Source organism: Rhyacophila brunnea, unplaced genomic scaffold, assembly GCF_057557595.1.
Source record: "Rhyacophila brunnea isolate RB1 unplaced genomic scaffold, BYU_Rbru_1.0 scaffold_7, whole genome shotgun sequence".
NCBI classification, from domain to species: Eukaryota; Metazoa; Arthropoda; class Insecta; order Trichoptera; family Rhyacophilidae; genus Rhyacophila; species Rhyacophila brunnea.
The window spans coordinates 37,326,325-37,352,390 of NW_028233339.1; the positions used below are offsets into that span (position 1 = coordinate 37,326,325).

At 33.3% G+C, this 26,066-nt stretch overlaps 1 protein-coding gene across 2 annotated transcripts in view; it reads right to left on the reverse strand.

The window, feature by feature from the left end:
* Positions 1–25,570, reverse strand: part of LOC147064810 (uncharacterized) — a 132,405-nt gene extending 106,835 nt beyond the window's left edge. For both annotated transcript variants that reach the window (XM_085958059.1, XM_085958058.1), the window contains exon 1: positions 25,150–25,570. The gene's annotated coding sequence lies outside the window, so the exon portion shown is untranslated. The remainder of the gene's footprint in view (positions 1–25,149) is intronic.
* Between the last annotated feature and the right edge of the window lie 496 nt (positions 25,571–26,066).

Below are 26,066 nucleotides of genomic sequence, written 5' to 3' on the forward strand. Positions count from 1 at the left end.
AAAAAAATCATTACTAAGTTTCCGAAGTAATTATGTCACCCAGATTACGTAGGAGAATCATCCATCACTACCATCTCCCATCTGGTCAGAAGGTCATATCCCATAAATGTTGTGATCAAAAAGCTGTAGGTACATAGCAGTATTAATAATACGAACGTGCTTTTTGATGAAAGCACTTTGATATAATAAGCTCATTATTTTCGTCAGTGAAAGCTCATTATAGTAATGTGACGAGGTATATAATTTAAGAAAAAAATACGAAAGCTTGATATCGAAATAATATGTACTTAATAATTGATTATTACTTTCTCTAAACTTAATTGTCATAAAGAGATAATAATATATTAATATGTTATCAATGTTATCATTATCAACAACATACGTGAGTAGGTAGTTAATTCTAAAACAATGATTCCGCAATAATTATTCCTTATCTTATTATTGACTCACGAGTCACGACACACGTCCAGGATAATGAAGTACAATTATATAAATAATATATGTAGTACTGAAAACTATTGATTTTCTATTTAAATTATGATAATTAATACAAAGTCTGTAATTTTGAGATAGGTAATATACGGTTTTATTATGTTTTTTGTTGTATTTCCGTTAGTCAAGACAAACTACTAAGATTATTGAATTAATGATAGTATTTAACTAACGGTTAGTTTAATATAATCTATGATTTTTTTTCTTGATTTACAGGAAGAAATTTAAGTATAAAACAATTCTAATGAAAAATATTATTTTGCAATTATCATAAATTGACAAAGATCAAATACCCATATTTATTTATATATAAGTACCTAAGTATAAATTATTAAAATTATATTACATTAATAATAAATTATATATTATTTTGCATTAGTGTTTTTCAACCCTACTATCATACAACACTGACTAGGTGACTAGGTACTTACACAGTATTGAGAAAGAAATCATAACACAAAACAATATAATGATAAAGATGTAGACATTTTAACGATGCATTATGTATTTGGTTTTTAAAATTCTATTTTATTGTTTAATTTGCATTTTTCTTGAGTTAATGTTTTTTTTTAATTTCTTTCCTGTGAAAATATATTTTTTGCTTTGTTTTTTTTCTTTACTAATTTACCTGTAGTTTTTATTCTAAATGTCATGTTGTGAACGTCTTAAATTAATAATTTGTTATGTGCCCAATGTGTCTTTTTTAAATAAATAATTTATTATTTTTACTTTGTTTAAATTAAGTATAATAAAACGATTATTTTTTAGTATTACGTATAGGTACCTATCTATTTCTTTTTTTAATGTGCTTCTATTAAATGCTGATTATTAGAATACGCATGTACCCTGCCACCTGTCAATTGCTTACTAAAGTGAGCATAAATATTAAAATATCGAATACAACTTACTGATATTTACTACGTACAAAATTGATCAACTGCCCATCGTTATCCTAAAATGAAATTCCAATAAAACGGAGATCATTGAACAGAAATTATTCGAATGACAATCGATACAAATATTTGAACAGGCGACAGAACAGGTAAAAGTAGTTACTTATGTATGTCGGTTACGACGTAATCGACAGCTGATATCAGGCCGTTTGTGATTCATCGTTACTTGACAAAGAAACGATGATTTTCCTCGATAGAAAGTATAATAATAATGATCATTTTTTTATCGAAGAACTCAAATAATGCAGACAGGTGGATATTTATTTTTAGGTACATGTTAAGATACGGGTACAAAACCGCCCGGATATTACCGCCCAGACAATGCCGCCAAAACAATTTAGAAATGAGACAATTTTTATTTTCACATAATATTATATTTTAGATACACAAATTAAAAAAAAAATACGAATAAATATATAAAAAAAAATATTAATTATTTAAAATAAAATTTAAATATTGTGTGCTAACCCTTTCGTAAATATTCTAAATTAGAAATACTAACATACAAATGGATAAACTGAGTTAAGTGTTAAAAGCTGATGATTTTAAGTTATTACTCTACTAAAAGCTGTAACGGATTAAATCTCAAATTACACTGATTATCGTAAGTATGTAAATTTCTATCGATACGCAATTCGAAAAACCAAAAAAGCACATGTTTTGTAATTATTATGTTTGTATTTTTTGCGGGCGGTTATGTCCGGGCGGTATTGACGAGCACTGGTACGGGCGCATGTGGTTTGGCGGCAATGTCTGGGCGGTTTTGTAATTTAATTCGGCCTTTTAATTTATTAATTTGGTATACAAACGGTAATTGCTACATTATTAATAATTGTCAGTTTAGCATTAGCGAGTGTGCATCATGGATTCTAGCCTGGGGGGCCCGGCGTGGTGGGTCGACCACAATTAATGAGTTAAACAGACACATCACAAATTTGATCTAATAATAATTATGTGTCGATACCCGATAACTCCACAATTCAAGTTAATGTATTAAAAATACAAAAATAGCTAAAATCATAAGTACTGAATACTATAATAATTTTCCATCGACACCATTTGAAAAACGCTACTGTAGGGCACTGCTGACACTGCCTTTAACCTTGGCGATAGGTAAGGGGGGGGCCGCAAAAGATCCTAGCCTGGGAGCCCGCTTCAGGATGTGGGGGCCATGATTTGCGTAGTGCCTGAAGTTCAGACCGAAGATGTCAAAATGCGAAACCCGGGTCGCAAACAATAACTCAAATGGAAAAGTACAAAACTTAAATCAGTCAGAATTTAAATTTAAGATCCATGAAGTACATGGTACATACTACTTATCATTAATTGATATTATTGATTTTCTAATAGGTATCTATAGGTATAGATATATACACATTTTTGGCGGTGTTAATAATAATTAAAAATCATAAAATAACCTGCTAAATTAAGTTTTCACAAAAACATAGCATGACAGATAATTAATTAGACGAAACACACTAATTAAGAAATAATAGTATCGGCAAGGTCATTTTTTAAAAAATTCAGTTGGTATTATGAAAGGCTCTAGTGACTGCATTATATCATGTAATTAGTATTACTATTATTTACCTGTACAAATAAAATAATCGAATCATTGATTAACCGTAAATCAAAGTTTTATGATTTATTTTATTTGATAAAATATGACGACATTCAACAGAAAAACGATTGAAAAACAATAAGTATGTGAATTCTGTCAGATGCGATATTTGAACCACAGCTTCTGATTCGGACACATTTCCGCTACTCTATTGTAGGTTAGATGGAAAGCACGCAAAGTGAAAAAATCACATTCCAAAGAGATGCGAACTGTAATAAAATAAATTATGTTATTTTTGACACGCCAAATAAGTAGATACCGACTTGTATACCTAACGTCGATGGTAAGTAATTTATTTACCGTTGTAATACAAAAAAACACAACACCAAACACGAATAGTATTTTTCAGGGAACTGGTATTTTTCGACAAAAATTGACGAATGATTACGAATTAAATAATAAAGTAATACAATTCCGGAATTATCATTGATGTCGAACGTGACATTTTTTTCTTTTCTGAATTTTCAAAGAAAGTAAATACAATAAACAAGGAAGTATCACGTGACTAAATACTGACATTTTTCTTTGTTTTTATTCTTACGCTGCATGATTTTGTGTGGCACAGTAAAACAAATTAATACATAATACGACATGCATTCGTTACAAAGGCTTAAATAATTAATTCATTGAACCATTACGCATGACGGCAGCCGTCTACGCCTATAATATTATACACCTACGAAAAGATGAACTTTAAAGAGTGATAATAATATTATTATAGTCATTGGTAGGGAATCCAATCCCGAGCCAAAATTCTGATCCCGGGATTTCGGGATTACAATTTGACAATCCCGGGATTGGCATTTTTTTCCATTGTTAATATAAAAAATTTATATTTACAAATAACATTGATAAAATCGGTCAAAAATAAATCTAGTATACTTTATACTATTTAAGACATTTATTGTTAATATTGTATACGTTCAATCTTGGAAATACATACGTTTAATGGAGTAAATAATATTGTAATATAAATAATAATCTCCTATATATTATTATCCTAAGAGATTTTGGAAAATACACCAACAGCTCATTTAAGCGACATTTTATTGTTATTTTTACATCTTCACTTCGAAATGTGCGCTACCGAATTATCTACCGATTGAATTGACCAAATTTGAGAAATATCCGATGATTTTCCAGAAACGTGACGTTTATAACCGATATTTTCTCATATAGCGTATACAATTCGCCATACTTCTTTTAACGCACAACAGAATGACGTCTTCGTCGCTTAAGACCTTCTAATCCTTTATTTGACAAACGAATTCGATTATTTTTATTCAAATATCGTAATGTAGGCATTGGCGCACTTTTTTCTGGTGATAAAACCATAATCCTGGTACAATTCACTACGTATAATATCTTTTGACAAGAGCGTGCGCCACTGTCCGCCATTTCATAGATAACATGATATTCCAAATTTGATTTTTTTAAATACTTCTTTGTGGCTGTTACGCACTATTTTTTTTATTGAATAATTACCTAGGCTACTAATTTCCATAGATCACAATATAGTCATATTAAACTAACAAAGTTGCCAAGAAGAAATTAATACGAATTGTTATAGTTATCAAAATGAGTCATATTGTATAATATCTACCTATTTTTATCGTCCCTATCATCATCAATCTTGACCTATCCACTACTGGATGAAGGCCTCCTCAGCCTTATTCGACTCCTTACTTACACATGAATTGTTATATTTATCAAAATCAGTGATATTATATTATTATCTACCTATCTATATATAATGCCATTATTATCACGAGCCTCAATAAATCCACTTCTGGATGAAGGCCTCTCTACGTTGATTGTATTCTTGACAGTATTGAATTTCTAATGTTATTTATCTACATATTCATATCGTCATCATAATCATCATCATCATTAACCAGGATCAATCCACTGCTAGATGAAGATTCCGCAACCTGATTCTACTACTATTGGTTAGACGAATTTGTGATATTATACATATTTCTATCCATCTTATCATCATCGACTTGAACCAATCCACTGTTGGATAATGGCCTCCCTAGCCCGAATCTACTTCTTTCTGTCATATGAATTGCTGTGTTTATCAAAATCGGTGATACTATATTTATCTACATATTCATATTGTCATCATCATCATCATCATCAACCAGGATCAATCATCTGCTTAATAAAGACCGCCATAGACTGATTCTACTCCTTTTTGTCATATGAATTTATGTATTTATCAAAATCGGTTATATTATATTTATCTACATATTCATATCTTCATCATCATCATCATCATCACATCGACCTGAACCAATACACTGCTTAATAAAGACCTCCCTAGCCTGATTTTACTCCGTTCTGTCATATGAATCCCTGTATTTATAAAAATCGGTGATATTATATTTATCAGCATATTCATATCATCATCATCATCATCATCAACCAGGATTAATCCACTGCTTAATAAAGACCTCCCTAGCCTGATTCTACTCCTTTCTGTCATATGAATTTCTGTATTTATCAAAATCGGTGATATTATATTTATCTACATATTCATATCGTCATTATCATTATCATCATCATCGACCTGAACCAATCCACTGCTTAATAAAGACCTCCCTAGCCTGATTCTACTCCTTTCTGTCATATGAATTGCTGTATTTATCAAAATCGGTGATATTATATTTATCTACATATTCATATCGTCATCATCATCATCATCAACCTGAACCAATCCACTGCTTAATAAAGACCTCCCTAGCTTGATTCTACTCCTTTCTGTCATATGAATTGCTGTATTTATCAAAATCGGTGATATTATATTTATCTACATATTCATATCGTCATTATCATCATCATCATCATTGACCTGAACCAATCCACTGCTTAATAAAGACTTCGCTATCCTGATTCTACTCCTTTCTGTCATATGAATTTCTGTATTTATCAAAATCGGTGATATTATATTTATTTACATATTCATATCGTCATCATCATCATCATCGACCTGAACCAATCCACTGCTTAATAAAGACCTCCTTAGCCTGATTCTACTCCTTTCTGTGATATGAATTTCTGTATTTATCAAAATCGATGATATTACATTTATCTACATATTCATATTGTCATCATCATCAACCAGGATCAATTCACTGCTGGATGAAGGGTTCCGCAACCTGATTCTACTACTATATTATACCTATTTCTATCGTCCTTATCATCATTGACCTGAACCCATCTACTGGTGGATAAAGGCCTCCCATGCCTGATTCTACTCCTTTCTGTCATTTGAATTGCTGTATTTATCAAAATCGGTGATATTATATTATATCTATTTATATTTCCATTATCATTATATTAAAATCCAACACCAAGTCACTATGACGGAAAGCTGTCTGCAAGACCTAGCGAGACAGACTGGCGAGAGCCAGCTGGCTCAGCTAGTGTGAATTTAATATGAGATTGCTGTTTCTGATAGTAAAGACCTAATGAATGGGTTAGCGAGATTTAAAATAGTAAAGCAAATCATGGTGTATTTATGGCCTTTCCGCTTCATAAATCTAATAATTAGTCAGCCAAATATGAAACTGCCGTAAAACGTATGAGATTATGGTGGAAGCATTGTTTTTTCCAATAAATAAACAAGAAAAAATAAAATGAATCGGCAACTTACACATGGGTATAAATCAAACTTCATTCAAACTCAGTTTATTTCTAATGTAGTTATTTGTTATTAAAAGTATTTTTCTGTTATATTTTCGTTTTTATTTTATTTTCCATAAATATTGATAAAAAAATCAATCCCGAAAGTTTCGGGATTATGTTTACCAATCCCGGGATTCATAGGTATCGAAAATAGCTCGGGATCCCAGGATCCCTAGTCAGTAGGAATCCCTAGTCATTGTTTATGAAAGTGTGGGCCGCGGCGCCCCGGAGTTGCCGCAAGCTGCAAATTGATTTAAAGATATGGGAGAAATGTCGCGTGGGTAGGTAGGTCACAGTGGCAAAAGGTGGAGGTAGGCTGGATCCGACATAAATAGTGCAATAGTGGAAAAAAAGCATTGTCAGTCAAACGTATTTGTTTTCATTGAACTAAGACTGCAATGTACCTATAGGTAGTGTTTGTTAATTTTTTTAAATTCAATTAAACCCTGCTTAATCCAAGCCATAGTAGACAATAGTCAAAAAATATTCGTTTATCTATAAAATATCGAAAATTATGGCATTTAAAGTTATATGTAGATAGAAGAATATTTTTTAGCGATTATGGTTGGGTGGGTAGAGCTTTATGAATTAAACAAAACTAACTATGTAACACCATCTGTCATATGTATTCTTAATTCAACGAAAAGAAATAAGTATGACTGAAAAAGTGTGCACCATTTTATCGGATCTCTCGTAGCATGGCTAAACTATTATGATTTGGTTTAGACAGGGTTTAATTGAATTTAAAAACTAACCAGCACCATCTGTAAATTGTATTCCTAGTTCAATGAAAACAAATATGAGTATGACTGACAAAGTTTAGTGTGCACTATTTATGTCGAATCTTAGCAACCTACCTCCACGCCTCGTCACTGACGTCTGGTGCTTGCGGGATATGCGTTGCGTGTAGGTGGCACACTCTAAGGGGTCGATAATATTAAGAAAGGAATGTATTTGTGTATGTAACTAATAGAATTTAAAAAATCTTTCATCATAACGAAATTCTACAAAGCAATAGAAATATATATTGGATTTATGTGTAATTTGAGACTGACAATAAATGTTCCAAGCTGTGAGAGTCTGATTGGCGAATAACATACTCACCCACTACCGTGCCGTGAAAAAAAAATACTTTACACAAAGTAATTGTTGAAATAATACACCAAGGGCGCCGAACAGTTTGAAAACCACTGGCCCGATTGGTTTACTGAGGGAAATTGCGCTTCATAATTACTGCAAATAATATTACAATTTATTTAGAATATATACCTACATCCTGCGAAAAAAATACACCATGTTCATCGAAACTAAGTACCTACCTACTCAAATAGTTATGTTATGATATATATTAATTATTATAATCGCACTACTTCCTTGATATCTTTGCCTGTAACCAAAACGTCACTACCCCCACGAAAGGTATACGTGTCGCTATAACCATCTTCTCATAATATGTGTAGGCACTTTATATCAGTTATCAAAAACATTTTCTCGCAAACAGTAAGTACACCAACTCGCCAAGTACACCAACTCACCAACACGCTCTTACTAAAAAATCGTGACAGACATAAGCGAAAATACATGAAAAAATAGGCGAAGACTCCAAGCCTACTAAGCCGAATTTGTAATTTCCTATTAACGTGTTTAAATAATAACTTCCATTATTTTATATTATACAAAAAAAAAAAATATAATTTGTCAGCGATATCTGTCTGTAGGTAGGTATGTATTATAAAATTGATTGTTGACTTGGTTAACCAGACGGCACGTAGCGATTCCACTAATACGTAACGAGCTATAATGCAAACACAATCTAACAAACGCTTCAACTAAAATCGTACATTTCACGTAAGTATACAACACATACAAACGATTACACACGCGTTGTAAAAAACACACCACATAATCTCAAAACATGAGGCTATAATATAACACAATAATTGTGTCGCTGAGTTTCAAAACCCGCTATAACACTTTTTTGAAATAATTAAGATATATATATATCGTTGGATTCGTTATTAAAATTTCTACATGAAAATTTTACCGCCTCTTTCAAAAGCCGCTACGATTAACTGTCATTTATGAAACAAAATCAATGTGACTATCAAATCCCGCTATAACACTACTGAAACATTCAAACACCTTTTTAGTTCAAAAAGTTTTTGTTGATTTTCTCAACATAATGAAAAAGTGTTACAGCGGGTTTTGAAACTCAGCGACACAATTATTATATATAAAAGCCTAACGTGTTTACAGTGGTGTATTTTTGCATTTATATACCTATATATTCAACCATGTTAGAACATTACTATGCAATGCCCCACGAACGTATTTTTTTATTTCAATGCTATACGGCCATATCTTTCCGGTAAGACAGCTCACGAAGAACTGTGCTACAGCGAAATGTAATACGTACAATTTACATGTAACAACATTGACGTACATTGGAGTTAGTATTTTCTTCATAGTTATTGAAAAGACAGTGCAGTAGTTTTAATATTGTATGTGGGCCGTTAATAATTTACAAACACTTGGCAATCAATGACTTACACTACGATAAAATTGCATAATTTAGCAATATGCGTGCTCTTTTAAAACATACCTATCTTACTATAATTAAATAACAATATTTGGAATCCCACTGACGTAAAAATTATTGCAACATTGAAACGAGTATAATATTATTACCTATACACATAGGTATGTGGCAATGTTGCAAACCGTACTACAATTATAGTAAATTACTATAATTTTGTAGGATTTACAATGTTCCTGCACTATATTTTTTTCAGTAAGTAATACTATAACTTTTAAACCTAGAGGCGGCAAGTTATTTGAAAGTATGGTGAAGCAGTCAGGTTATATAAAAAAAAATATTGTGAGGCAGGCTGGTAATCAATTTGCGGCAAAATTAGCGTTAACATTATTAATTATATGGGTACGTTATAATGACCAAAGTAAATCCTCCGTGATGCCCTGCATTTTTTTATTGGCGTCACTATTTCTCGTAAGTTGTCGGCTATTGTTAGCCTGCTTCATTCAGTTGTATGAGAAAGTCGGTCACTTACCCTCTTTTTATTTAATACCTCTATGTTTTAAAACGCCCACGGTGGCCGCGCGGCATAAGCGTTGGACTATCATGCCGTGGGTCCCAGGTTCGAATCCTGGGTCTGGCAAGTACACATATTGTTTTTCAATATGTGTGTGAGTCAGGGTACGGACCTAATAGGTTGAGCAAGTGGCTGACATCCGTTTCTCGTAAAAACAAAATCTGTTAATACAAACCTCTACTCTGTGGAGGCCCATATGATCCTATTAGGATCGGACATGGTCGAAGAAGAAGATGTTTTAAACCCTTCTACTCTACTATAATCAACATAAAAAAGATGACAACACTTAAATATTTAATTACTATTATGGCAATGCAACCCACATGTGAGTAAAACCACCAAACTACAAATCGTCTCGCTGTACCGACAGTGTTAACTATTATACATCACTAGTATTAATTTTATAGTGAGACTTTTGCCCGCGTGGTTTCAATATAATGCTCCCAACAAGAACGGTATGATGTACACACAACAAAGTATTGTTTGCGGTAACTACCAATAATTGATAAAAACAGGTTGACGTTTACCAATATATTGACTTCTTCCACTGGTAGGTAGGTATCAACTGAAAGTGAGTGGCGAATATCATCATTCATTAATCATTAGTGATAAAGTTACTAACTACTAATTAGCCTCCACTAACGACGTTATGGATGATATTCTTAGAGATATTCTCAGTAAGTAAAAAAATACATTATTTTTCTTGACGAGAAAAAAACATATAAATTTCTTGGGCTTGTCATAATGATTGATATTCGTAGGTATGTTGCGGTTGCTGTTGTTTTCAGACGATAACAAAATTTGAACGCAGCCTACTGCTCTTCCCTTATGGCATATCTACATTGCAGACGGTGTCGAAATCGAGTGTTTCCTATCCCCCGTTTCAGACGGGACACCGGTGTCGCGCTCGTATATAATAAGGAAGCCTTTGTATTCGAATAAAAGGGTCTTTGTACCTATTATGTTTATGAACGCCCAGAGCTAATGAATCAACGCATAATTTCGCGATATAAATTAGAACATAAAACTGGCTGCGGTCATAAAAACATGTGTATCGGCGGCTTGAGAATGTAGCGGCCGACGGAAAAGTGTACCATACACGCTTTGACTCATTAGCTCGGGGCGTTCATAAACATAATACAAAGACCCTTTTATTCGAATACAAAGGCCTCCTTATTATATACGAGCGCGACACCGGTGTCCTGTCTGAAACCGGCCTATCGCTAAAGGATACACTCAAACTGATAAATAATAATGTATAAAACCACTACATTATTAGATAATATACATACTATCATATCGTCATTTCGAGTTCTGGATATGCCTTACATATTATATTTTATCATTAGCTCTACAATCAGATTAGTAAGTAAGCACATTGCCCACCTCACAAATAGGTTTCTTAATATATTTTTTTACTAGAAATGGATGTCAGCCACTCACTTGCTTAACATCCTCCAATTCCCACGATTTTATTAGCGGACATGTTACCATTTATCCATCGCGGGTGCGAGCCAAATCCTATGACATATAGGTACATTTGGACAACACTGACTATTCATTCTTTTGGAAACACAGTTAGAAACTAAGTACTGAACTATCAAAAACAAAGGTACTTATGTATTATTAGAGCAAAAAAAACTATTCAATGTCTAAGTATTGTATAATATTATCTGTCACAGACAGTGACGTCCCGTGGGGGTAGGCAGATTGAGCGTCGCTTGGGGGGCGGCAGTTACTCGAAGGGCGGCAAATAGAGGAGAATCATCTGATATTTACAGACACAGCTACTTAAATTTAGTAATAACGAAAGTATCTTGGAAACAAAATATATTAATTAACATAAAAGTTTTAACAGGACTGTAGGTAAATTTTTTGTCGTGTTCGCGATGTCTAGTTTACTTATGTTGCCCTTCGACGATTTTGTTAGTAATGTATCCATACAACACATTTCTTAGATATTGGAGTCAAGAAAGGATGATAAAAAAATACTGTATAAAAAGGGGTGGTATTTTGTCTAGGGACGTTACTGGTCACAGAGCTTGTGCTTTCTCGACTCGAAAAAAAAATATTTTAGACAATTTTTTATTTAAGGTTCGATTCGAAGTCGAACCATTGCTTTTAACTCTCCCTACCGAAAATAAATTCACTTAAATTCTGTCCTCAAAAAATATTATATATTTAGGCATTCCTCGTAAATATTCTGATTCTCGCGATTCACATTGACAATAATTGCTTGAGAAATGAGAATCAATTTTTCAATTTTCTGCGTTATTTCTCGAAAATCCTCAATTCCACGACTATACATTAGGAATTAATTCCTTTAAAATACACTCATTATATTTATAATAATACAATTACTCCAGTTAATTTACTAAATAAGCTACGCTCACTGTAATGATGGCGTATTTATATTTACCGTTGGTTTATCAAAATTGTGAGAATCCTATCATAAAAATCATAAAAATGTTATCGTCCATTGAGGCGATAGCAGCAGATGGTATTGTATTAAATTCCAAACAATGAGAAAATTACGATTATCTCAGAGGCTTGAATCATTTTTTTTTCTGCACTCAAGCTCGTTCTGGCTACAAACACAGCAATTATTACGGCTTCATGATTATAATAGGCCCCCATAGACGGACAGTTCTCGTAGCAGTTTGAACATGGCACAGACAATAACTGTTCAATAACTGTACGTTAGTGGACACACCACAGATCAGTTTAACTACCCCATTTAAATCTGTCGAACTGTCAACAGACGTGCCCATATACGTACAGTTATTGTCTGTGGCAGATCAAGTGTCAAAAACTATGGAGGTTATGTTCGCCGAGATCATACACAGGGGTACCATGTGTTAAATTAGTTTTAAGTAGGGTATACTTGAACGAACGATTGATCTACGAATATTTTTACTTTGTTAGATTTATTATGATTACAATTTATTGTTTGTGTAAATATATGTCCAAATTCTTTTATTTTGAATAAATTATTCATAGTATACTTATTGTTGTTTTAATAAAATTTAATTAAGATAAAATACATACGTATTGTTTTATTTAAATCAGGGTTATATACATTAAATTTGTGTAATATGTTTTATTCAATCACCAAAACAATTTACTTATTGGTTTTGAATAATATCTATTAATTTGGTACATATTATAACATTAACTTAATACTAAATTTACGTAAGTACATATTTCTTTTGTCTAGATTTATTTTACATCAAGTTTACATTTTATTTTTTTATTTACATTTAAGTAGTGGAAAATATTGTTTGCGGTACCTAGTTGACACCACAATATTCGTAATTATATAATATGAGTATCTCGCAAAAGAACTAACACGCAACAAAAATAATATACTTCTTACGAACGAACTATGACAGAACTGTCAAAATTTGCCGCCAAATCGCGCCAGCTACTCCTACTTTACGTTACCAGCATCTAACGTCAAACGAGAACTTTCGGCTAGTTGAAATTCCAACAGTTTTACAAAAACACGGGAGTGGGGGGTCGCTGGCAGTTTGAACATGGCACATATCTGAAAGGTCGAAAAGTGTCCGTCTATGGGCGCCGCAGATTATCTACCAAAGATAACTGTATAGTTATTAACTGGCATGTTCAACCTGTTACGAGAACTGTCCGTCTGTGGCCGGCAAATGCGCAGAAAACATCCATCAACTGAGTTATAATTTAGCCAGGTATTTAAGTACATACCTGAGACTAACTTGTTTTTTTTCTTCATATAAAAACATACCGCACTGGATCATGACATAACATTGACGTTAGGTTTTAAAAGCTGCTTTAACTGACTTATTTTTTACGTACTTACTTTTTTTTTTTTTTTTAGAATTATTAATAACCATATCCTTGCTTTTTCGTACAAGGTGGTTGTTAGTAATTTTGAACAATCACAAACACCCAGGCTTTGATAAAAACACATAAATGTTTTTGTCATGACCGGGAATCGAACCCAGGAACTCTCGGGTGGAAGGCGAGCGCCTTACCCACTGCACCACGAGAGCCGCCTTACTTAGTAATAATATCCAGCTACATAATATTAGCTTAAAGATAATCGAAAGAAAGAATCCTAATACTTAAAGTAATCACTTTGTGTTGTAATAGCAAATATAATACATATTGTTATAGCGGTTTATCATACAGGTAAACTTTTCACAAGGGTGCCTCCAAACCTGTCAACGCCATAGACATCAGCGTACCTAAAACCACGACTGTTTAAGCGTAGGTTACGTGGAAATTCTCTAATTCTCAGTAGACGGTGTGTGTTAGGGATTCCAATCCCGGGATGCCGAACTATTTTCGATACCTATGAATCCCGGGATTGGTAAACATAATCCCGAAACTTTCGGGATTGATTTTTTTTATCAATTTTTATGGAAAATAAAATAAAAACGAAAATATAACAGAAAAAATACTTTTAATAACATATAAATACATTATATTATTATCTTTTCATAAATAAATAAAACTGTTTTACTTTCACATTATTATTTATATAACAATATTATTTACTCCATTAAACCTACGTATTTCCAAGATGTCAGCCACTTGGACTATAACGCCGTGGGTCCCAGGTTCGAATTCTGGGTCTGGCAAGTACACATAGATTGAACTTACACAATATTAACAATTAATGTCTTAAATAGTATAAATTATACTAGATTTATTTTTGACCGATTTTATCAACGTTATTTGTGTACATAAAATTTTTATATTAACTATTGAAAAAAAGCCAATCCCGGGATCGTCAAATTGTAATCCCGAAATCCCGGGATCAAAGTTGGCTCGGGATTGGATTCCCTAGTGTGTGTCAATTTAAGTTTTTTTTGTGTATTTTCGGCTATTTTAGTACACAATAAGATCGAGTCGGTTTATAATGTCGTAGGACCCAGGTTCGAATCTTTCGTCTGACAAATACACATATTGTTTGTAGGTTTTGCGGATCGGAAAAAATCGTAAAAATTTGCGATAAGGCACCACAGTATAAAAATACCATCATAAGTTGTCCGGTGTCCTAATTTAGGACTATGCTCGTCACAGTATAAAAAGTATCGAATGGGATGTCAAATGTTAACATGTGGCGCCCTCACTCAGCGGATACTGGTGGATCTTATAAGATAACACAATTTACATAGAGTAGACAGTTTTCTCCCCATTTTTATAGTGGTACGTATAATATATTGATGTTCAAAGAACAACTCTCACCTAATGTATAATGCATACTATAGTTATATTAGCGGTAGACACGTGTCGAAGTAAATGTGGATTTTTAGAAATTTCTTCACAAAAATTAATGCATTTTATTTTTAAATATTGGAGGAAAATTATAATTTAATAGATCGCTACAACTACAATGGTACGGTCTCGGGCCTGCCAAATATTTTCGCGGAACAGGGCTCCAGTTTGTTTACCAGCAATTAATAATTTATTTATTCACTCGCAGTCGATATTCAAACACAATAAAAAGCACAACACAAAATCACACTTGACTGTCAAAATAATAGGAAACCCACGATAAAAAATAAATTAAAAACCACGAACTCCTACCATTTTTTTTGATTTAATTTGATTTCAATGCATTTCCTTTCGTAAATAGTCCGGGTACTTTTTAACAAATTAAAATTATTGAAAAAACCGCACACGAATGATTGGCATTTGAAAGTTTTAACAATTTATTTGGTAAATAATATTTTAGAAGTTGAGTTGAGTGGTTAGGTTAGGTTAGATTGGCAACATTTTATACTTACTCAATTTGTGATAAATAGAATTACTTATGTAGTAAACCTCAAATGGAAATGTGCTGAACACATAGCTCGAAGAAAGGACAATCGTTAGACAAATTTAGTCATCCAGTGGTATCCAAGAGGTACAAAACGTCCGCAGGGTAGACCTAGAGGGCGCCGGATCGATGAAATGATAAAGTTCTACGGAAGTACAACGCAACGCAACACGCTTGGAGAGGCCTTCATCCAGCAGTGGGTAGAGTTAGGCTAATGATGATGATGTAGTATAATTTTTAAGTTTTGAAATAATTTTATTAATAGTTTTAACTGTTTCAAGACCCCCTTTTAAATCTTCTGACGAATCGTTCGAGTCGCGTCATCCGCGTCAAAGAAAATCGCCACTGAGCAGCACTACATACTATAGTACAGACCCACCCATAAAGCTTTAATACACGCCGACGCTTTTTCATTAATTTCATAATTATTAATGAAAACACTGTACATACTTAATATTATTATGTGTTTAAATTATGAATCAAATTCAAATAAGTACCTAATGAATTATTCATAGGCGGCGAGGAGAGAAGACGTTTAAAATACCACAATTTCCATAAACTTCGCACAAGATAATCATGCATTATTAATGATAAATGGATCGCACAACGTCAAAGCTTTGCAAATGTCGTGAGATAAACATAATAATATTATCTGTCAGCAGTTTGTTGATAATGCTTGTGTCGCGTCTATGGGAATTGGCCGAGATCGTGGAGCAATACAATAAAATGGCGGCCCCATTCACCGTTAGCACCATTCGCGAAACGCTGGCTTCCTCGGCTTGCCTTGCAGCATTCTTCTGCGAATGCGGAACGCTAATCCTTCGCGAGGAAAATGACTTTTAATCATAAATACAACAATATACTTAATAATATGTAGGAATTTAATACTCGTTGAAACATTAATTATTTAAGTATTTTATTTATTTGATTACACAAATACGATACGTAGATACGTTTTATGCCATAATACAGGGACGGATTTAGTACGTAGCAACAATATTGGACACCCCCATAGCCCATTAATCAATGTTGAAATAAAATAACCTACTTTAGCAAAAAATGACACGAAACGCGAACTGTGAAATACATACCTACATTGAAAACAATATAAGAATGTCTGGGGCAATCAAGCTGTTATCGTTATCTAAGTTTTGTCTGTGATTTTGTTTCAAATAATTAAAAAAAATATATATTTATTATTTATAGATACTATTTTCTGATTGCATAAATTGTACACAAAATAATTAAATGTAAATATTTCAAACATCCGTCCTATGAAGGTCCATATTCAACAACACGAACATGGACCCCTCCATACCAACCACCCAGCACCACACTTAGGTACTCTTAATCAAGCATATCACGAGGCCCTATGTCTGATGTATTAGGAGCAGATATCCAAGACTGAGGTCGACGCGCACTCAAGTGTGCTTTGACTGAGTTAAATAGACTAGAGTTAATAAACAGTGCCAGGTGCACTGTGAAAAAATAAATGACTCTAATTAAAATATATATTACTTATTATTCAAGAAAGATTACGGACAGAAAAAAACTATGCGAATAGATCTTCGCGCCCGCAGTAAGACGCCGCAAGTTTGAACGCAATAAAATTGGCCTTTGTGGCGACCAGGTCGGACGGTCCGATGGACCCAACAGCTGGTCGAACCGACTTGAGCCGCCCTTCCTTATCCGTACACACTTTAGGACATTACATTATTAATATTATTCAAACCTAGAAACACCTAAGTAATATAAATAAATTTTATTTCATAGTAATTTAATTAGCGACATGTTAGCTGTTACATAATACCTCGCGACAGAGATCAGTAAGTATGCTTTTTAAGAAAGTAATGTGGTATTCTACGTACTGACATCCCAAGAATAAGAGTCGGACATCCGGATGACGTCAACCCGGATGAGTGTTGCATCAGTTTCCGGGATCGGCAATTGACTGTATCTTGAAACGGTCAGGACCCCTTCTATTCGGTTGTCCGGCCAATGACAACTACTGCTCTTTGGTCTTATTTGATTTTCGCGGTTATTTTTGTTATCTTTTATTCTGAGAAAATCAATAAGAAAGAGTTCGATATTCATTTCATCGGGCATTAACGATTAGTCATCTGTGAAGTTGCTTCCGATGCGAAGAGCAACTTTTCCAACCGCAAATGTGACTAATAGAACACTTATTATTTATATTGTGACTAAACTATGCAGCGATACTTATTATCTATCGATCTAGCCGTCGAGTTTATCTCGTCCAATGATAATCCAAATCGAATCAACCACGAAGTCGGCCAAATCACACTCATTGATATATAAATTACTCTTGTACAGTTCATTTTTATATTGGCATCTAAGCAAAATGATAACTCAATTTCGGAATTAAAATTGCCCAGATCTTCGATTGGATTTGTCGGGTTAGTGGGTTAGTAGATTTCAGTCATAGTTTTCACCAACGACAATCAAGATCCGATCCCAACCCCATTAAATTATTATAATGTGTTAAAATGGCCTTTGAACCGGGTAACCAATAAAAAATACCCCATATTTCGGGAAGAACTTTTAAACATGGTCTTGATAATTATGTATTTATTAAATGTTTTTGTCACTAAGAATGGTAACAAATTTTATACAGATAATACTGGTAAGCAGTGGCGAAGGGTGGAGGTAGGCTATTAAGATCCGCCATAAATAGTGCACACTAAACTTTGTCAGTCTTACGTATTTGATTTCATTGAACAGAGACTACAATTTATAGATGGTGTTGGTTAGTTTTTAAAATTCAATTAAACCCCGGGAAACCAAACCATAATAAATAATTGTCAAAAAATACTCGTCTATCTATAAAATATTTAAAATTATGCAATTACATCGTTTTGGATATTTTATAGCTGTTTGGTTTAGGCAGAGTTTAATGAATTAAAAAAAATAACCAACAACATACCTATTGTGTAATAATTATGTATTTGTAATTCAACGAAAATAAAAATAAGTATGAATAAAAAAGTGAGCACAGTTTTGTCGGATTGTCAAAAATATACCAAAACTATTATGGTTTGGTTTAGGTAGGGTTAATTGATTTGTAAAAACAAACAAACACCATCTGTAAATTGTAGTCTTAGTTCAATAAAAACAAATACGTATGACCGACAAAGCTTAATGTGCACTATATCTGTATGTCGGATCTTAACAGCCTACCTCCACCCTTCGCCACTGCTGGTAAGTGATGACAGCATATTATTATCTAGCTACACTACACATCAGTATTACGGTCCGCACGATGAAATACTAATCGTGTAAAATCTTAATGGAATGCAATGAACTGATCTGATGAATATTCAAATATTTAGATATTCCACCATTAGTATTGCCAGTACTTAACCTACGATGTTATAATGTTATGAGACAAATTGAGATCATAGGTAAATATGTGTGGATCAGAACCAGAATTGCTCAACCCACAATTATTCAGTTCTGACATAATTAGTGTTAAAGTAAAGTTATTGATTCATTGGAAAAGAACTCAGTGTTTAAATATATATTTTTATTATTATAAAACGTTTCTTTGATAATACTTGTTTTGTTTTGTATTCACAGTTATCTGTTGAAAAATCTTCATATTATATTTCTTCCAGCATTTCTCAAATAATGTCAAGACTTGTCCGCCATTTTTATGTGGAATAGATAAATATGGCACTCATAATGAATTTATGCGATGGTGAAGAAATGGCTGTGGATGGTAGTGTCATAAGACGACAATTTTTAGTGATAGTCATATTTGAACCTGACAAAAAATGAATATTTAATAACTCAATTTTTTCGTTTTTGTGAGCTGGACAAGTCTGTTCCGAATCCACACATATAATAATGAGTATTATATTTTTCCAGTTTTGTCTTGTTTTTCATCCACTTTCTATGATTAACTACTGATACCAACCAACGCAATGAATACCCAAATCCCCCATCAATATAATCTTATAACAGAATTAGGAAGAAAAGAACACGCATATAATAATATTTGTATTAAGTATTGATTAATTTAATAAAACGCAAATTTTTTTAGTAGTTATTCTACTATTCCACTCCAATGAAAATAAATACATATGCCTGAGAAAGTTTAGTGTGCACTATTTATGTCGGATCTGAACAACTTACCCCCCCTCACCCTTCGCCACTGGTACCTACCGATTATACCATTTTTTGTCAACATTTTTATCAGTGATACTATTTTTACTATGACGCTTCCATGTCTAATCTAATATTCCATCTGTGGTATCAGTAGGTATAAGGCTAAAAGCTAATCCACATTGGTAAATAAGTTATGTATGTATGTACACTACCTCCCAGTGAAGCCTTTGAAACACCACCCCGAAATAATCGATAGTCGCCTGCGGTATGGTGTCACATTTTCAGGCCTACAGTCACGATATTTTCGTATTAATTAAGCATTATTAAGTAACCTATTTTTGGAACGTACCTATAACATGATATTAACCAACAACTGCCTGTGGTTTTATATTAGGTAGGTATAATAAAGTAACGGTAGTACCTAATTTATTATTACAACGTTTTTCTTAGCTGGTATTCTTATTTGTCCGGTACAAATCTTGCAATCGATTTTTAACTAACTTCCCGACTAGCTAGACATTTGAAACTTTTAGAATATATCAGAACACTATGCCAATGCATTTTTTTAATACTTTTAGCCATCTTTAAGTAGACTTGATTTCATTTTTAGTTAATTCTGTTTTGTATGAAAAGTTATTTCGGAAGAAATCCGTAAAAAGTAAAACTATTATTGGTTGCTAAGTGGGTCCTAGCAACTAAATTATTAATATTAATATATACGTGCGTTATTATGGAAATCAATATGACATTTCAGTATTATTTCTATCAAGTACAAATTTTTTTGATCGTTTGCTAGTCAAGTCAAGTTTATATGATTCAACAGAAAATTTAAAAGCGTTGTATATAAAAAGTTCTTTTTATCTTGTAATTTTTTATTATTGCTATGGTTATGTTATGAGTGTTATGACATAACTTAATAATATAATCGATTTATACTGGGTACCTGTACCTACCTCTCAGTTATTCCGAAGAAGCCAATTGTACAGGCAAGTAAAAGTAGCGCTCGAAATAGAAAATTTGGGGAACAGGAGCCCTCAATAATTTTCCCAGAATAGGTACTAATTAGGATCGTTTGTTTGTTATGTTACCTACATACTTTCAAAAGACAAATACAATAAGATACTTTACGCATTCGATATAATATGCACGTCTACTGGAGATTTTGACAGGGAACGATATCAGCCCGCAGGCGAAATACCATAATTTCTATGAAACATACCGTCAAAAATTGCATTATTTAAGTTCGATCGTTTCATTAATTAATTTAGTAACAGCATAGTATATATCCGCAAACATTGCAGATGTCAGATGGCGAAACCTGGAATACTAACTATTTAAACAGAGTTTTTTTAGCAGCTCATATTAACGTGCATTCATGACGTATATCAATATTAATTCTTATTACCAGGGTAGATAACGCCTTTGGTTTATGAGTAAGTCAATACCCAATAAATAACAAGGTTTATCGCTGAAAGCCGAAATTGAATATAAACGTCTAAAACGTCTTTGTAAACATACCACAAAACGTAATGATTGCTAGTATAAAAAAGTATAATACATAATATCAAATTTCTTATTAAACTTAACATAAATATGTAAAGTAAATCTTCACAATTCTAAATTCCCGAACCGGAATGGTATTTTAATTTTTTCCACGAGATGGAGCGGTATTTTCGAGAATTTCACGAACGCACCGGAGCTGCGTTCCGTTGTGCTCCGGTCGATTTCGAGGGCTGTAAGGTAAACATCACAAACAGATAATAAATAGAATTCCGATAGGCTATATTAAATGCCAATACGGTAAATTTAGACGCAGGGTTTTGAATGTGTGAGTGTCCTACGAAAATTAACCACGCATTATATACCTACGTGCAATAGTGTATGTAGTAGGTACACCAATATTAAATGTGCGTCAATGCATAAACCGAGAGCAGTTGTCATTATTCGATGTATGACGTATTCTTGACACGTGTTTCAATTTATCCCGTATTCTTACCTCTGGGATTGCCCGCTTATGGAACTCGAAGGAGCGGAGCTGTTTGCCAGGATCCGTCCTCACACGGGCCCAATTGGTCTTGGAAATCTGATAGCAACCGAGGCCAACTTTGCGGCATTCGAGAAATTTGCAGCGTCGTATGGGGAGCGGGATAGTCCCGACTCCTCTGTAGACTCATCCATTTCAATTCGTGATACTCAGTATGCAGGTACACAGAGCCGGACAGCAGACCCAGTCCAAAAAACAAAAAAAAATCTTTCCAAACTTTCTTCTTTAAGCACTACGGTGCATGGTTGCAGCATCAGTCCCGTGCGGCTCCGTCTCGGGACTGAATGAGCACTTAAAATCACTTCTTTCAGACACGTTTAAAGCGTCGTGGAAAGCGGCCGTGCATATCCACGGCTGTGCATATATGACGGGTGGTGGTGGGAACTTTAACGTACTCGAGATCGGTTGCCTGCTTCTCCTTACCCGTTAGGTATTTCAGTTCCCATTATTTCTGAGTTCCCTAGTATGCATTAATAGTTTGAGGCACCAAAACCAAACATCATTAATTTTATCCTTGACATTTTGAGCATTGAGGACTCGTGATACTCCTGTATACAAAACATATTGACGACGAGCTTTGTCCTTTAATCGTGGGTTTAGGTCTAGCCTCTTTTAGACTAGAGGAAAAGTTTGTTTGCCTAAATACTACAGCATGCTATCTATCTAGATACCGCAAAGATTACTATATTATTTGTCCAGATAACATATTCACCCCACAATTTATTTTATTGAATGACCAGACGTTGACATGATAAAACTTTAAACGAAAAGCGTTACTTTTTTAACACTTCGTTCCTGAGTACGGAATGTTTTTGAAATGAGTAGGTACATTTATATAATTTTATGACTGCATGCTATGGTATACCACCATCATCTTTAGATTAACAAAGCCTGAGCATAACTTTTTGCACAACCAACGAGTGGTCCACTTTTCAGCTGTCAAAATCAGATCACAGATTGCTTGACATATTGATTCGCCCTTTCTCGTTTCAAATTGAATTGAGAAAAATCTCAAATCAAATATATTATTAACTATCAGTGTTATTAATAATAATAATATACAATCCTGTTATTCATCAACTGTCAAAGTCAGACTAGTCCTTCACACAAAAACCGGTGGTAATGCCGATTTCCAAAAAATATGTAGCATTGATCTATGCATTACATTTTTGTAGAAGGTGTGTTCACGCTAGTGTATTATTTATCATGTAACTTATCTATTCAAATCAAACCATTCCCTGTGTGAACACGACAGACGCGTCAGTATGAGCACTCTATAGAACATTGACATGCAATGACAGCTCATACATAGACAACAACGGGAGAGGCGGAAAAAGTAGGACCAGTCGTTGTGAATGTATCGGCTTTCTACATCAGTCGGCAATGGGTATACAGACAACCAGTTAACCAGATTAACACTCTGTGTCTTAGTTATCACCACTAGGGATTCTATTATAACTTAGCCATTTTCAGATCTATAGATACTTGTGTATGTACATAATATTATATTATATATTGCCATATGATAATAACCAATAATATTATAATATATTAATAAATATAATATTATTATAATAATATTATATTTATAAGGATAAAATAAAGGGGAAAATAAACTACAATAATTGCTCTACAGGTAATAGTAATCTATGGTTGGCAATGTTGGCATACTTAATTAATTAGGTAATATAATTTATAATGGGAATTTCCCTTTATTATGACGTAGCATTTTTTCGAATGCCTTCAATTAATATAATATGCACAGCCAATAATTAGGAGATGTATGGTAACTGATAACGGACCGATCTAAACAATTATAACAGTCGAGGTTACATATCCGGATAATCGCACAGATCAGAGGTATCAGCATCCCCACAACATAAATGTTGTATTGTCAATAAGTTGATTAGAAATGTGAATCTGCTAATTTACGTCCATCTCGTCTATGCATGCAGAATGTGCATTGAACATGGGCGGCAAAAGTTAGAAGGCGGCCTAAAGATTCGTACTTATGTTTATCTATTTACTATTAGGTAACGGTAAGCCTGATCAGTAATCACACTTACAAACTCGTCCCGACTGCAAGACTTCGAATTTGTCAATGTGATTTTGTTGTAATTTACAAAACACATGTAACTTAGTGTTTCCGCATATAGGCGTCGGTGCTACATTTTTTGAAAAATTCAACAAGTTTAATTCGTCATGGGCCCACAGGTAGAATAGTAAAATGTTGCATCGGCGCAAGAGCAGATGCTGCTTTACGCGATCATTCATTCATTTTAGCTAACCGCGAGACGTCACTGTTCTGACATAGTCCCGCCTGTGCGCGCGGAAGAGATTTGAAACATTGACTGCCGTCTTCGCCATGTCGTAGTCGATACGATTTTGTATGTGCGACTGGACTAAGTATTAAACGCATCAAATGTTGGTGACAGCCACTTTTCATGAAGATAATAATATTATCTTCAGGATAATAATATTGTCTTCAGGATAATATTATTATCCTTCCTGCGGACCGCTTTAAAAATACAACAACTGCCATAAAACTAAAATATATAAGAAACCATCAACTGTAAGTTTAAGCTTGGGCTTAGACAGTTTATTAAATATATAGGTATTATTTATTTACGTAAGGTATCTCAGGTATCTGAAATAAAATAGTTTCACATATGGGTAATTATCGGCCAAGATGATGTTTTATTTAGTATATATCTTATAAAACATATACTATTTTTGTTTACTTCACGCAAAGGAATAGTTTTACAATTATTTTCCCACCATAATTGAAAATGTTTGTTTTTTTGGAGTTTACAGGGGGGAGGCTTATGGGATTTGGCACGTGGGCGACTGTATCCCTTGCAACGGGCCTGTCATGGATGATCTAGTAATTATTACTAGTTACTAGTATGTTTCTGGTTCAAACTAACGAACGACAAGTTATTATTAGAATTATTATCTACTTTTAGAAAATATGCCTTTCTAGTAAAATGATTACCTACGTACATACTTGTACAAATTCACTTTTTAGATAAAATTTATAGGTGCATATTAAAGTAGGCCTTGAACGAATTCAACCAACAATATTATATTGTAGTATTAAACTAGTATTGTGAACTTTTGATTCTTACAATAGTTGACTTAAATATTCAGAAATTAATTGTTATATTATATTTTTAATGCGACTACACCATAGCAGTTTAAAAACAAATACAAACAACAATATAGTGCGTATGTAAGCTCAATCAGTATGAGGAAAATGGTGCAAAATATTAATATCTTTTTTGCAAAATAATGTCAGTACTTACTTTACTTCGCGAAATTAAAAATCCTTGCTCGTACTTCAAATCCCATGTAGAAAATTGTATATAACAATATTATGTAAATATAGTGCCAATTTACATAGAGATTCACACGTAATCACTTCACATGATGAGCACTGGACAAAATTCAGAAATGTCAACAATACATTGACACACCGATTAACTTGTAATTTCTGCCAATTTTTATTGACAAAGTATATTATAACTGAAACTCGGAAATCACTTGACTGTACAGTGTACATAAAACAACGCAAAATAGTTCACGGTATCACAATATACTTGCCGAATTGACAATTCAAATTAAAAATGTAAAGCACTAAAACTTTGAACTCATGACATCCCGACCAGCGCATGCGACGAAGCGAGCCAAACAAAGCTACAGTTCGCGGACGCCGCTCACACGAATGAAATGAACCAATCAGAAACCAATGAGCGTCGATCGTCGACTTGTTGTTCCAGTTATTTGTCCATTCGGCCGTTGTCGGGATATTTCGGATATTTTAAACGTCAAATACGATTCTTATAAGATTCAAATTTAAAACACAAAGTCAGCTCTGTAGATTTGAAAATAATCAGATTTTAATGATAATATATTATGCTAATTAATGTTTATGTCTGTGAGATTAAAATAAATTAGAAAACTATTTCGAAATCAATTAATAATTAATTACTATATTTTTTTTCCGATATTTTATGAGCTAGAGACATCTATGAATTCTGTGCTGCAAACACTGAGAAGGTGGTAAAAATATTATAATAAAATAAGATTTGCAGTGGTGGTTATTTATAAAAAAAATCCCTCTTATTAATCAAGAAATATATAGATGGCATTTAGACATTTTTTACCATCATAATAAATAATGTCACATATTATATTATATTTTTAGGGCACCTACTCAATG